Here is a 14,557-nt window from a genome sequence, read left to right on the forward strand (position 1 = left end):
GAGTCAGGAAATAATATCTGCCTCTTGATGGGAAAAACTACAAGGTCGTATGGCAAAGGCTGTGGATGCAGGGAAGGGTGAAGAATCATGGTCACTTTTGCAATCAATCTACCACTGTCACAAATAATATTTTTATGGCTGTGAGAATACAGTGGTAATCAAGATCCAATCATCACCTTCAAGAAAATTACAGTTTAGAGTAGGGGAAAGAACCTGACACAGCTAATTAGAATGCAGTGTAATAAATATTATAACGGTGGAGATAGTATGGGATCTAGATGTGGGGCAACTCCTGCTCAAGAGACTCAGGGAAAGCTTCTCAGAGGTGGTAATCTTTGAGCCAGGTCCTGTTCGGGTCTGGATCCCAGTGCCTGACTTGGTTCCTGGCTCACAGTAAGCACTCAGTAAATATTTGATGAACAAATAAATGAAGAATGAGGAGTTGGCACAAAAAGAATGCAAAGACAGTCATTCCAAGGAGAAGAACCAGCATGAGGGAGGAAAAAGGGACTTACCATTTCATCTCTAAGAATATTTATTTTTTCAACATGTGTTTGCTAAATGTCCACTAGGGATGAGGAACATGGACCCCAGGGAGTGGGAAGGAGACCAAATCTTTACTTATACTCCCCTCCATGTAAGGGAGCATGCCTGCCTCCTGCAACTCCTGTGCCCCCCTCACACAGACATCATCACCACTACCCTCCATGTGATGAAATCAACGTTGGTGAACCCAGTGAGGATGTGAGCCGATGGCATCTGGTAGGCTGCTCAAAAATCAAGATGCACTCATTGCACAGTGGCCAGATCCCTGGTTCATATCTCATCAAAAGCCCTCTTTTTTTTTTTTTTTGCGGTACACAGGCCTTTCACTGTTGTGGCCTCTCCTGTTGCAGAGCACAGGCTCTGGACGGGCAGGCTCAGCGGCCATGGCTCACAGGCCCAGCCGCTCCGCGGCATGTGGGACCTTCCTGGACCGGGGCACGAACCCATGTCCCCTGCATTGGCAGGCGGACTCTCAACCACTGTGCCACCAGGGAAGCCCAAAGCCCTCATTTTTATTCCTTAAAAAAAAAAAAAGTGCTCAAAAAGGAGGCAATCCATAAGTAATGTTACTAGTTGGAATCCCAGACTATCTTAGAATATTTTCTAGGTTTTATGGAAAGCATATTTTGGTCCTGGGGCACGTACATGCCTTGCATAGTTTTGCAGATCTTGTAAATATTGGATTGGCCAAAAAGTTCGTTCAGGTTTTCACAGAAAACCCAGTAAATATACTGGTCAACCCAATATGTCAGTGCTCCTCTAAGTGGCATGGGCTGGGTCAAGCTACATCCTTTTCAATCTACTCCCTATTTCTTAAGGATAGCTGTCAAAGGTACAATACCATACGAGGTTTGCAGGGTGTTTTGGCTGGTTCAGGAACCGTTGTCGGTGGCTGCCCAAATCCTACAACTTGGATTTCCTCCCAACATATAACACTCATGTGAAGTAGAAAGCTTAAGAATCCTTATCAAACGTACCCAGAGTAACCCATCAAAGCATAAATAGAATACATAGATTAAAAGTATTAAATGTCCCTAAGTTTGTCTGCTTGAATTCTATCAGGCTTATCTTGACTTCTTTTAAGGGCTACAGACATAAGTTCATTTCCATGGGCTGAAATATAGCTCTCAAGTCTTTCTACTTGACTTTGTAATACTAAGTAGACATGTATGATATTCAAATACTTAACAACCAGTAGGATATAGGTACTGACCAATCAGAATGGATATATGGAGATCCCATGTGTGCCAGTCAGTAACCTTATTTGTTGGGCGGCAGGGAGTTCTGGAAGAGGCATTGGTGGGTGGGGGCAGAGGTAGTAGGGGTACTTTTGGAACTCCTGGCTGCTGTCCTTGACCAATGATCACAGTTGGCCCTGAGCTGCACAGTGCATACCTGGTTCACTCTGATGAACACCTGTCTCTGTGGTTATGATCAATCATGATCAGGCTCATTATAACATACTTTAAGATTGCTAAATCAACTATACTTCAATTAAAAAATATTACTGATTTCTAAAATCTAGGGATAAGGCCATGTACAAATTGACAAATTTTCCTTGCCTTTATTTCAAGTAACAGCAAGAACTAGTCTTTGTGATTGTAGGGAAGAAATTATACTTTTAAGAAGACCAGGATGAGTAACAAATAGTATGGGAAGTCAACTTGCTAAATGTGTCCTTAAAGTAAAACAGCTGCCAAAGTCATGTAAAACCAGACCTTGCTTTGGGTTGGCAATATCAACATCTCCGTTCTCCTCCTCCGTCTCTTCCTCACAGACTTGGATTCTCTCAATCCACATGTCCTTAGCTTGTGTGACTGGAGGTCTGGAAGTCTGATCTCTAGCAGTGCAGGCTTGTTGTAAAAAACTTGTGGAAAAACAATCCAAAGATCCAGTGTTCAGTGCAGGCACTGAGCTTCATTTCCACACTGTTGTTTTTCTGGTCTTTAAAGGCAAATTCTTTACTGATGCAGTAAGACTGGAACTTGATCAACAGAACAAATGTTGCTTTAAACACCATAATGATAATAATTTAATCAAATGTGATTTGCTTTTAATAACTTTATTGGCCCTTTCATTTTGAAGAGTGGCCACGTGAATGGTTTGCTTTTGCATTTTTAACGAGAGGAAATAAATGCTTCTGCTTGTAGGAGCAGAAGACTAATGATGCTTATTCCCATACTCTTTGTTTCAAGGAACTAAGTCAGCCGACCCCGCCAGTACAAGTGATCAGTCCGAAACTCCAATCTTGATTGAGCCAGTGGCAGCATTGGACCTGGTCCTTTCTCTGAACTTTGAGGGCATCCACCAGCCAGATCAATATTAACTAACATTTGCACTGTTTCCAATTGTTTACAAAGCACTTTCACTTATATGTGCTCCTTTAAACCATATGACTCCCATTTCACAGAAGAGACACTTGAAGCAAAATGGACTTGACCAATGTCACACCGTGAATAGTGGTGGCACTGGGACTTGAACACTTCAAGCTCCCACCTCTGCACTATGGTGGGTGGCGTGTTAATATAATGAGCTTAGCAGGTCCATGGTGTAATTGGGAAAAGAACTGAATTCTGTTTATTCCTAAACCATACCCTCTCATACCACAGACCATCTGAAAAAGAAAGCACAAATAAATAAACAAGTCATCATTAAACCCACAAACTGCTGGGTAAACAGACTTTGCCAGGATACTGAGTTGGAATGATTCACATTAGAAAAGTTCATCCACTCATACCTAAGCGTCTCTGTAATTTAAGGGGTTTATAACAAGGGAAAAATTGTTTCTGAACAATCTGAGAATACAGGACTAGGCCATCATTAAAGTATTTGTGAGTTGTTAAAGAACTTTTGTTCTGCTAGAATTCAAAGCTCATGGAATGAATTGCCCATATTTTATACTTACCCTTATTTGTAAAACTTGCTTTACCAAAAATAAACTTTTAAACTTAAGTTGAAGTTGTGAATTTCAGTTAGTCAAACCACAAACCAAATCGAGAGGACAGACTGGTGAAATTTTGTAATAGTGCCAGAACACAGCTCTGATTCCTTAAAATTGATTATTAAACAAAGGACAAGGGCAGAGAAGAGGCTGGGGTAGAGGTAAGAAATAGAAGGAAACATAAGTTGCAGTGGATACCCCCCACCAGAGTCTCCTAAAAACTGCTTTGAGAAAGAAAAAGGTGACTAGTAAGTTTATTTATACTTTTTGAAAAGCACTGCCAATCCAATTTATCAGTTACTGTCTTGTGACAATTTATTCATTGTTCACTGTTAGAAGCCAGAAGTTACATAGAAATGCATGATTGGTGATAGCTTCTCTATTTCAATATGGTATAATAGAGATAACACAGTGCCCAAAAGCTCTGCAGCTGACTTTTTGTCTGCTTTGTCTCTTTTCATTGCTCTATCAGAATCTTCATTTAATATAATCCAGAAAAGCAAGGTAATTGCTTCACTTATCAGTTATCATCGCTCTCGCATACTTATCGTGTCAAAATTATTTATGTGGATAGGCCAGGTTGATCTTGCTGCATTCAGAAGCTTAAAATTTGAATAATTGTTCTGCCAGTTAGGTTATCAAAATTGCAACATAAGCAATGAGCTTCTGTTCTGGACGTTGGAGTGGGGAAAAGGAATAACCTCTTAGGTGTGCAGGTGGGAAGGGGAGTCCTGGACTAGGGTGGCCCTCAGAACCAGCTCTATTGGCAAAAAAAAGAGAGGAAATGGCCACAGAATGAAGGCCGTAACTGGAAGATTCATCGTGTAGCTCTATGACCAAGTAAAAGAGAAACGAAGCCAATTGAACAAGTCTTTTGGTGTTTTTCCTCAACAGTCGCTCCCTGGATAACTAATACAATTATCCTATAGGGCATGACAGACATTTCAACTTGGGTCTCATATATCCACCTCTCCCTTTCTACTTGACCTCCCACAAATGAGTGTTGCATTTTCCTACTTGTAACTCATTTTTTAATTGTCAAGTTTTTGTTGTTTTAAAGATATATTAGGCTAATGCGGAAGGTGGCAGATTTTTAGTCTAGAAGTGAACATTTTTTTCTGCAAAAATACGTGTTGTTTGACAAGCCTTGTTTGGAGGCATCTAGGACTCTTTTTATTTTACAAATGTTGCTAGTAAAAAGAAGCTACTTTAGAGTGTTCATTCTCAGCTCAGTATCAGGGACTCTGCTTATATTAGCAGAGAATGGTTAAGTCCATGTAAATTTTGATTCTTGTCAAATCTTGTGCGTTCTTGAGAGTCTCAGAACCAATGGGGACCCTGTATCCTAATTCTTCCAGAGCCACTAACCCTTTCTCAAAATGTCTGTGGGGTCTGAGTCATTCTGGTACAGTGGGACCTTCTCATATTCAGCCAGTCATTCTAATATCCAGTCAGGGAATGAATAGAACTAACGGATGCTATTCTCGTGACTGTCTTAAGATCATCTTGGGCTATGTAATGGGTACTTTTTAATATTTTTCAAATTCTCTCAATGTGACAGATAATTCTTTTTAAACTTATTTACCCAGATCCTGCCACACTATTAGCTAGGATCTAACATCAATCAGAAAGTTTTATCTAGGCTAGTTGCAGTTTATTTCTTAATGTAGAGCTGATCCTTCATTGCACCTTTAATTCTTCATTTATGGTGGTTAGCCTTGGAGCTGGAAACATGTGAAAGAGAGCACTAGGACATATTTGTGCTTTCCTCTTATTGCTGTTTTGGTAAATTTTTTGAAAATGGGGTGACAAATGCATGCTTAAAATCCAGTGTTTATATTAATTCTCTAGTAGCTGCCATTATCCTAGAAGTTAGAACTAAAGACTAGGTGGATATCATGACTTTTAAAGACCCTTGCCAACCCTGGAATTCAATTCTTATTTAAAAATCTAACACAATGAGAATGTGTTTGAAGAAGGGTCCACACCTAGAAAAATAACCAATGTCCCAGTGCCTGGGAGAGTCTGGTATCTAGGGTGCACTCAAATATGTGTTGGGTAAATGAATAATTGAATGAGTGAATAGCTTGCCCCCTAAATTTCAACCTTCAAAATGCCACTTAACACACAGCAAACGTTGAGCACCTCTACCACCTAACAGAGCTGTCTAAGGCCTGGCTCATACATCAACCCTTTATAGACATTTCCTGATCACTTGGCACATTCTCTTCTGACTGCTATAGCACTGATACATACCACCTTGCATCGCCATGATGAATACACATCTCTTACATCCTGTCATGCTGAAGTCAGGAACCTGGAGTCAGGGACTGTGTCTATATACTTTATTCCTCTCATAAAGACTGATGAAGCACCTTTATACACAATAAATATAAGTAAATACTTTATAAAAAGCTTCTTCAATTGGTTAAATACAGATAATCATACCAAGGTCATGCCCCATGATATAGCTATTATTTCATGATGCAGTGCCTGGAAGGCAGTAGGCACTCAACAGATGTTGGTTGTATTTGAATGTACAGAACAAAGGAACAGCGAAGACAGAAAACTAACTCAAAATGCAAGGCAAGAAAGGCTTCACAGGGTTCAGATTGGGAGGATAAGTAGAGAAGTTCTAAGGGAAAGAAGGGAAATAGGTAGATCCCAGCAGAGGAAGCATTATAGACAAAGACCAGAGGTAAGAAAGATCTCACCAAATTATAGAGTCAGTGGATAGTGCTGCCTGGGGACTCTGAGGGACCCCTGACCTTTTTCTTCCACTCAATTATTACCTATATTGTTCTCCTCAGTTAAAAAATGGGGGGATTCTCTTTGCCTTCTTAATTAAGACACCCTATATCAGCACTTGTTTCATTTTATTGGGTTTGATTTTAGAACAGTGATGACTTGGCTTATTGGAATCATTTTGAATTTAATTTTAAATTCTAGAGTAAGGCAGCCACCATCAGGTTTTAGTCATATATGCAAAATGTTAACATATATCCTACATACATATCAAGGAAGGATTTGGCATCTGAATTATGATTCTGTTAATATTTTCAATTTAACATCCTATGTCTGTATAATTAAGAACATCTAAAAGACCAACACATATTGGGCAAAAATGGAGAAATGTGGCCAAAATCCAGATGTCTTGAATTATCTAGATGTTTGACATCATATGGATTCAAACCCTAACAAAATGATGGTAATAAATATAATAAATAAAAATTCAGTATTTTACATTAAGAAACATTTAACTAGTTTTAGATACTTAATTTTATGTTGATATAGAAAATGAATACACTTCTTTTCTATTCATTACTGCCATTACTATATAAGACTGTCTAAAACTTATTTGGGTCAAGGTAATCAGTACGCACTGCTTTTTTACTCTATAAAAGGTCATTAATTCTCAAACAACTTTGTATGGCCTTTTAAGTATAGGTACTGCACTGGCTTTTTCCCAGTGATCTGGGGTTCTGCCAATCCTCCACAGATCTTCACATGTTATCATTCTTGGCTGTTGATTACATCAATTATTTTCTTGGCAAATCCAAGGTAGAGTTGGTCAAGCTCAACTAACATAAAAATATGTAACACCCCAAAGTAAATTGTAGGCCAGTTCAAATTCTGCTTTAACCTTCATTTTTATCTTAGCCTTCTTATGTTAGGCACATCGCTATAGTTACTTTGCTTCATGATTACAGTCTTCTATATACACACGAAATTGCCAAGAGGCTCAGGGAACAATTTAGAATCATCCAAAGCCCTTAACACTATTAAATCCAACTTGATCTATGAAGAATAATTAGCAAGGTCTAGGGAACTTGTATGGAAATTTACCTATTTACAGTTAGGTCTGTCTGTTTGTGAACAGCCAGATGAGTTTCAGCCAGGTTCAGATAAGCATTTAGAGCAATTCTGAGACAGCTATATAGCTTCTTGGGTCAAGATGATGGACAGACCCTACATTGCCTCCTCTCCATTCCAAATTCCCATTGAAATGACAATATACACATAAAAATAAATAACCCCTTGGCAGCTCTTGAAACAAACAAGAAAAGGGAGGAGAAAGGGGGATGACATTAGCAGACCAGAAAGTTTGATGAAGTCTTGGAAGATAAAAAACAGATTGCATTGTATTGTTAGATAAACTCTAGCAGACTAAATCACAACCCAAAATGTACACAAAAAAAGAGGTAGTAGAGGTAGGGATCATTTTCCTTAAAATATCTCTTGAGAGGCTCCAAGCAGGTACTGGTAGAAGAAATTTCTAAGGGTCAGCAATAAGGATTTGTAAGGGGAAGACCATCTTCAGAGCAGCTAGACTGGATCTTGTATATGGAATAGTTGACCTCTTTGGCAGTTGTGGTGCCCCAAGCCTGTTAATGTACTTGAAAGAAAAGCCACTTGTCTATAGGATTCACCCTTTGACACAGAGCCTGAAAGCAGCCTTTGCATTCAGGAAAGTGGCCTTTTGGGTAAAACAGTGCCTTTGACCTAAAAGGATATTCATGTCAGTTATCTAAACTAAGAAATATAGTCTTTTATGCCCAAATATTAGTGATCAACCAAGGATTACCATAAATTTAAGGGAAACTAAGTAGAAGAAAAAGAAAGACAAAGTTGAATTTTAAAAAACTGACTACTAAAGAGACTAATAATAGAAGAAATAAAAGAGAACATTAAAAATTTCTAGTTAGTATCCTCCAATTTTTAAGAATATACTATATTTGTAATATTAGAAAAAGCTGATACAACTTCTTGGAAATAAAAATATAAAATCATCTAAAAGTGAATTAAACTGTGGATTGAACAATGGCAAACAGAAGTAAAGATTTAACTTTAATTTTAAATGTAGAATTGGTAAAATTTTCCAAAATAGAAAGAAAAAGAGAGAAAAAAAATATGAGAAGTCATTTTAAGAAATATAAATCTTCTCTATGCAAACTGTGGTCCATGCACCAACAGGATCATTATCATCTGTCTCATTAGAAATGCAGAGTCGAAGACTTAATCCAGTATGTATGATTGAAGTAAAGCAGGCCTAGGACAATCCTTGTGCAACTATTATAAGCTTCTTACACAACTCTGCTTATAATCTCTTACAGGTCACTAAAAAAAAATAATAATAAGACTTCATCCAGACCTACTGAATCAGAATCTTCATTTAAATAAGAGCCCCAGGTGATTTGTATGCATTAAAATTTGAAAAGTGCTGATATAGAGCATAAAATTGGAAGACCCAATACCTATGTAAAAGATGATTTCGGAGACAATATAAACAAAAAAGGAGTTGAAATAATCAAAGAAATAGCAAAAGAAAATAGATAAAGAAACTTTCCTGGAACTGGAAAAAATATCAGCCCCACAATTGGCATACCCTACCACAAGCCAAGTGAAAAAAATGCACTATATATATCTTTGTAAAATTTCAGAACACTAAGCATGAAGAGAAAAGTCCTAAAAATTTTCAAAGAGAGGGAAACAAGTGATTACTCAAAAAGAAATAACCACCTAATTGGCATCAATGTCTTTTCAACAATATAAGGTATTAAAAGACTATAAAGAAATTTAAAATCTAGAATTCTATACCAATTACAATTATAAATAAACTTTAGGTGAGGAATAAAGACATTTTTAGACATGAAAAAAATTCAGAAAATTTACCTCTCATCTACCTCTTCTAAAGAAAATATTATGAGGATGTACCCCTGTAATATGAAAAAATAATCTAAGAAAGAAGAAGAAAAAGAATCTAAGAACAGTTTAATTTAATCCAGAGGTACGATGAAAGAAATCTCAGAATGAGCTGTAGGCCAAAAAAAGTAATGAGTAGAAATTAGAAGGAAATCCGAGGACTTTGTGGGAAAAAAAAAAAAGATTTATATTAATTGGAGGTGGGTTGAGAATGGCAGTGTGCATGGGCAAAGAGACATAAGAGAAAAGTCATGGTGAAATATAAAGCAAGCTAAAATGTAACATTATTTGAGTGATTATTGATATATATATAATAGGTATAACATACTATATGCATATTTATTTCTTTATTATTATAATAATAATTAACAAATAAGATTTATTATATATTATATATTTATTATATATTATATATTAAGCCTTTGGACTTCGGTGTTTGGAACTATATGGGGCTACATTACCTTCTCCATGTGCTTAATCATACTTGGTTCTAGAAAAAGTAATATTCATAATGTTCAAATATTGATTTTTTCCAGATATTTATATTTTTAAATCCAATTATAGACAATTCATGAAAGACACTGGATGCAGAATCAATGTGTAAATGGAGTAAATGTAATGATACCGATGTGTAAGTATAGTTATTATAATAATAATGTTTGCATATAAATTGCTTTAAGCTCTAAAAATGTAAAATATAATGATTCGGCTGGAAGGAAGAAAAGAAGGAAGTGTAGGTGCACTTATTTCTTCATCTCACCTAATACGTGGAAGGTAGAGTCAGTCTAAAGCTGGTGACTAAAAAACATAATTTAAGTATATTAAGTAATAAAGATAACCAATGGAAGAACTATATCAAAACAACAACAACAACTTAGAGGGAAATAAAGGAGAAGGGAAAAAGTAAAAGTATGAGTGTATAAAATTTCTCATCTTCCATCTGGAAAGCAATAGATACTCTCTGAAGTCTTAAGAAAACCAAGAATAAAAAGTGTTGTTTAGAAATATGATGGTAAATATCAGAATAGCTAAAAAAGAGAAACAAAATCATTTTCTTTAGAAACCGTTAGAGTTCAGTAGAGGACAGTGAGGGTAAATTTTACTTTTCGTCCATTTCACATGTACACAAGTTTGAATATTTTACATATATAATGTTTAAAAGTAAAACATTTTAAATAAAAAAACAATGTCAATGCAATGTATAATAGATATCTAATTGAAACTAAGCAGAATAAGCACAGAAAATTTACTAGTAAGTATCTGTTGATTCAGTAAATGTTTTGAGCACCTACTATGTGTGTACTTTTGTGCAACATTGGGTCTGCAGCACTGAGCCAGACAGGCCTGGCCCCTATCATGCTGGAGCTCACTATCTATCAGTAAAGATAGACATTAAACAAATAATTACACAAATAAATTGCTCAATACCCTTGTGTTACATGCTGTGAAGGATAAGTGTAAAATGAAAAAATATAACAGGGGAATTTAAGTCTGGGAGATGAGCTTGCTTTGGATGAAGTTGTATAACAAGCAAAGTTTTAAAATTTTTGATTTCTTGGTATTAAAATATAAAGGCTATTGGACACACAGGAAATAACCAGTGAGAGACAAATGTTTAACTAAAGGCAACTAAACTACTTCCCACTTCATCACAGTTCTGTCCCTTATTCTATATAATTCAAGTCAGAAATAAAAGCATTTACAGATGTCCATGGTTTTAAATTTACTGAACTGTAGAAATTTCTCCCCAAGATGAATCAAATTACATAAAATTTTAAAAAATGAAAAAAAATAGGGTATATTGAAAGCTGACAATTTAGCAATCTGCTGTGAAGCTAGGTAAAGATCAACCCACTTTCACATTTGAAAAAAGCATAGTGTTTCCAGAACTGTCAAGAACTCCAGGTTGTAAAGGAAGTAATTTGATGTACTGCACTTAAAAACTATTTACTTACCCATTTCCATCAGCACTCACTCACATAAACTAAGTGTGAGGATCAGAAAGCATATTTTTATTCATCCTGTATCCAACTGGGACATGGGATAGAGTGTGACAGAGTAGAGGGTCTTCTGATATGACCAGAGGGCTGGCCAGACAGGGAGGTCTGCCCTGAGTGAAAGAGGAGTTTTGGAGGGCACAAAAGGAGAATACATTAAATAATTAGGAGACCATTTTATAATTTAATAAAAATGTCATTCTTGGCCCTTAAAACAAGTTGGGGCTTTCTCATGTGCCATGTCGGAATTGACATGGTAAGGACAATTGTAACTGCAGAGACCCCAGAGTGGACCACGTCGACTACAATGAACCTGTACCTTTCTGTACATTCACCTGACTCTGAGATTCCCACTGCCATATTATCTACAACCCCACACACACCAGCGGTCATACCCATTTTTAGTGCTTCTGGTTTTGCAACCTGTTAAACTCAGCCATTTGATCAGACTGGGAGAGCAAATTGGGACACTTTGTTACTGGTTGTTCCTTTAGAAAGTATCAATCCATGTGCATTTCAAGCCCAAACCTCTATATGCACAGATGCACTGGATAGAATACACGAGAAGATTTCATTTTTGTGCAAACCAAGCAAAGACAACCAAACAAGAAGTTTTCTTTTCCACAAATAAGAAGTTATATTTCAACTATGTACTATTGTTCTTAAAATGACAAATGTAATAATAGGTGAATAAAAGCCTTTTAACAGAAAAATCAATAGACACTAGGTTGCTGATTGCCTCCATGTGCTTCCCAGTTTTGGAAATTTTGCCAAACCCCTAGAAAACTGAAGATAGGAAAATAATTTCAAAGAAGATTAAATTTTAGATTGACCTCCTTTGGGAAACCCAAAAAGAAGTACTCATTTCTCAAAATGTCTTTGTTTTTTTCCTTTTGGGGGGGTACAGAGTATTTTGTTTTTGTTAAATAATTTCCAGCATTGTGATCATACTAACGATCCCTGCTTTGGGGAATATCTGATACTTTATAATAGTTTGTTGCAGAATCATCTTAGAAACATGTACACAGCATCTATTATGTGCCAGAACACTAAGTGCTTTATATATTTTAACTCATGTAAGACTCACACAGCCCTAGAAGGTTGGTATTCAGAGAGGTTGTGGAACTTCTCCAAAGTCGCACAGCTAAATGAGTGATGGAGATGAACTCAAAAGGTCTGCCTTCAAGAGCTCTAGTGTATACAGCATATCTTGTAAATACATGTCATATTTTCACTTAGACTTTCATTATTGTTTCATCAACGTTTGTCTTGAGACTTGGTGAACCTCAAGTGTCAGTGATTCCTCTGTCTCTTGAACATTCTCTCCCTTCCGCTCGGCTCTCTCCACCTGCCTTTCCGGTCGGCCTGTCAAATAGTTAATGATCTGCACACAAACACTTACATGAACTAGTGGAGCTCAGCCTTTAAAAGAATCCTAGGGGAATCCTTTAAAGACTCTTTTACGGTATGAATAATCACCCCCTAATTTATTCATCTGTAAATTTTTGTTTTCATATAATAGATTTTTCTTCAGGCAGGGCCAACACGAATCAGGTTTTTTTAGCTCTTCTCAATGCATCAGATTTGCTTTGCTTTGCCATTTTGTGATCCAAGAAACCAATTATTTTAACGTTCACAACAACCATTCTCCTTTTAGAGTTTATAAAAGTGAAAGATATGTAGCACAAAAGCTCTTTGTTAGGGAATATTTCTCGTGAAATGGAAATTTTAGTTCCCCTTACTTACTTGGAAAGCTTATTTATTCAGACACAGGATGATGAAAATAAAATTTGTGTCCAGAATATTATTTCTATTCACTTTAATTTTGTCAGGCCAGATCCAGTTTCCATAGCAGATTAAATAATTTTGTATCAACTCACTTCCCACTTAATCAAGAAATTTGCTGTTCTATATGCTTACACTTTCAAGTAAATATAAGCTGACCCTGATTACTCTAATTACCTCTTTGGTCTACTTCTTTCACTGATCTACCCTCTGGAAGGTTTAGTTTTCTGAGATCAGCAGCAAAAACCAAACTAAAGCCTATCGTTAAGCACTTTGAGCAAAAATTAAAGCAACCCAATAGTGGCTAACATTTCAAAGTTGCCACCAAGTCAATCAATGATATGAATGTACAACTTCATACTGTAAACATATAATGTTTTTTGTCTCAGTTGCTGAACCCTATATTTGGATTTGGAGTACTCCAAGTTCAAAGTTCAAACTGAGCCCCTCTTTTTTTTTTTTTTTAAACATGTTTATTGGAGTATAATTGCTTTACAATGGTGTGTTAGTTTCTGCTTTATAACAAAGTGAATCAGCTATCCATATACATATATTCCCATATCTCCTCCCTCTTGCATCTCCTTCCCACCCTCCCTATCCCACCCCTCTAAGTGGTCACAAAACACCGAGCTGATCTCCCTGTGTTATGCAGCTGCTTCCCACTAGCTAACTGTTTTAAGGCCAGACACTATCAAACTCTTAGAGGAAAACATAGGCAAAACACTCTATGACATAAATCACAGCAAGATCCTTTTTGGCCCACCTCCTAGAGAAATGGAAATAAGAACAAAAATAAACAAATGGGACCTAATGAAACTTAAAAGCTTTTGCACAGCAAAGGAAACCATAAACAAGACAAAAAGACAACCCTCAGAATGGGAGAAAATATTTGCAAATGAAGCAACTGACAAAGGATTAATCTCCAAAATATATAAGCAGCTCATGCAGTTCAACATCAAAAAAACAAACAACACAATCCAAAAATGGGCAGAAACCCTAAATAGACATTTCTCTAAAGAAGATATACAGGTGGCCAACAAACACATGAAAGGATGCTCAACATCATTAATCATTAGAGAAATGCAAATCAAAACTACAATGAGGTATCACTTTATTCATACCAGTCAGAATGGCCATCATCAAAAAATCTACAAACAATAAATGCTGGAGAGGGTGTGGAGAAAATGGAATCCTCTTGCACTCTTGGTGAGAATGTAAATTGATACAGCCACTATGGAGAACAGTACGGAGGTTCCTTAAAAAACTAAAAATAGAACTACCATATGACCCAGCAATCCCACTACTGGGCATATACCCTGAGAAAACCATAATTCAAAAAGAGTCATGCACCACAATGTTCATTGCAGCTCTATTTACAATAGCCAGGACATGGAAGCAACTTAAGTGTCCATCAACAGATGAATGGATAAAGAAGATGTGGCACATATATACAGTGGAATATTACTCAGCCATAAAAAGAAACAAAATTGAGTTATTTGTAGTGAGGTGGTTGGATGTAGAGTCTGTCATACAGAGTGAAGTAAGTCAGAAAGAGAAAAACAAATACCATATGCTAACACATATA

This window comes from Monodon monoceros, unplaced genomic scaffold (assembly GCF_005190385.1).
Source record: "Monodon monoceros isolate NGI ecotype Baffin Bay Population unplaced genomic scaffold, NGI_Narwhal_1 Super_Scaffold_18, whole genome shotgun sequence".
In the NCBI taxonomy this organism is placed as follows: domain Eukaryota; kingdom Metazoa; phylum Chordata; class Mammalia; order Artiodactyla; family Monodontidae; genus Monodon; species Monodon monoceros.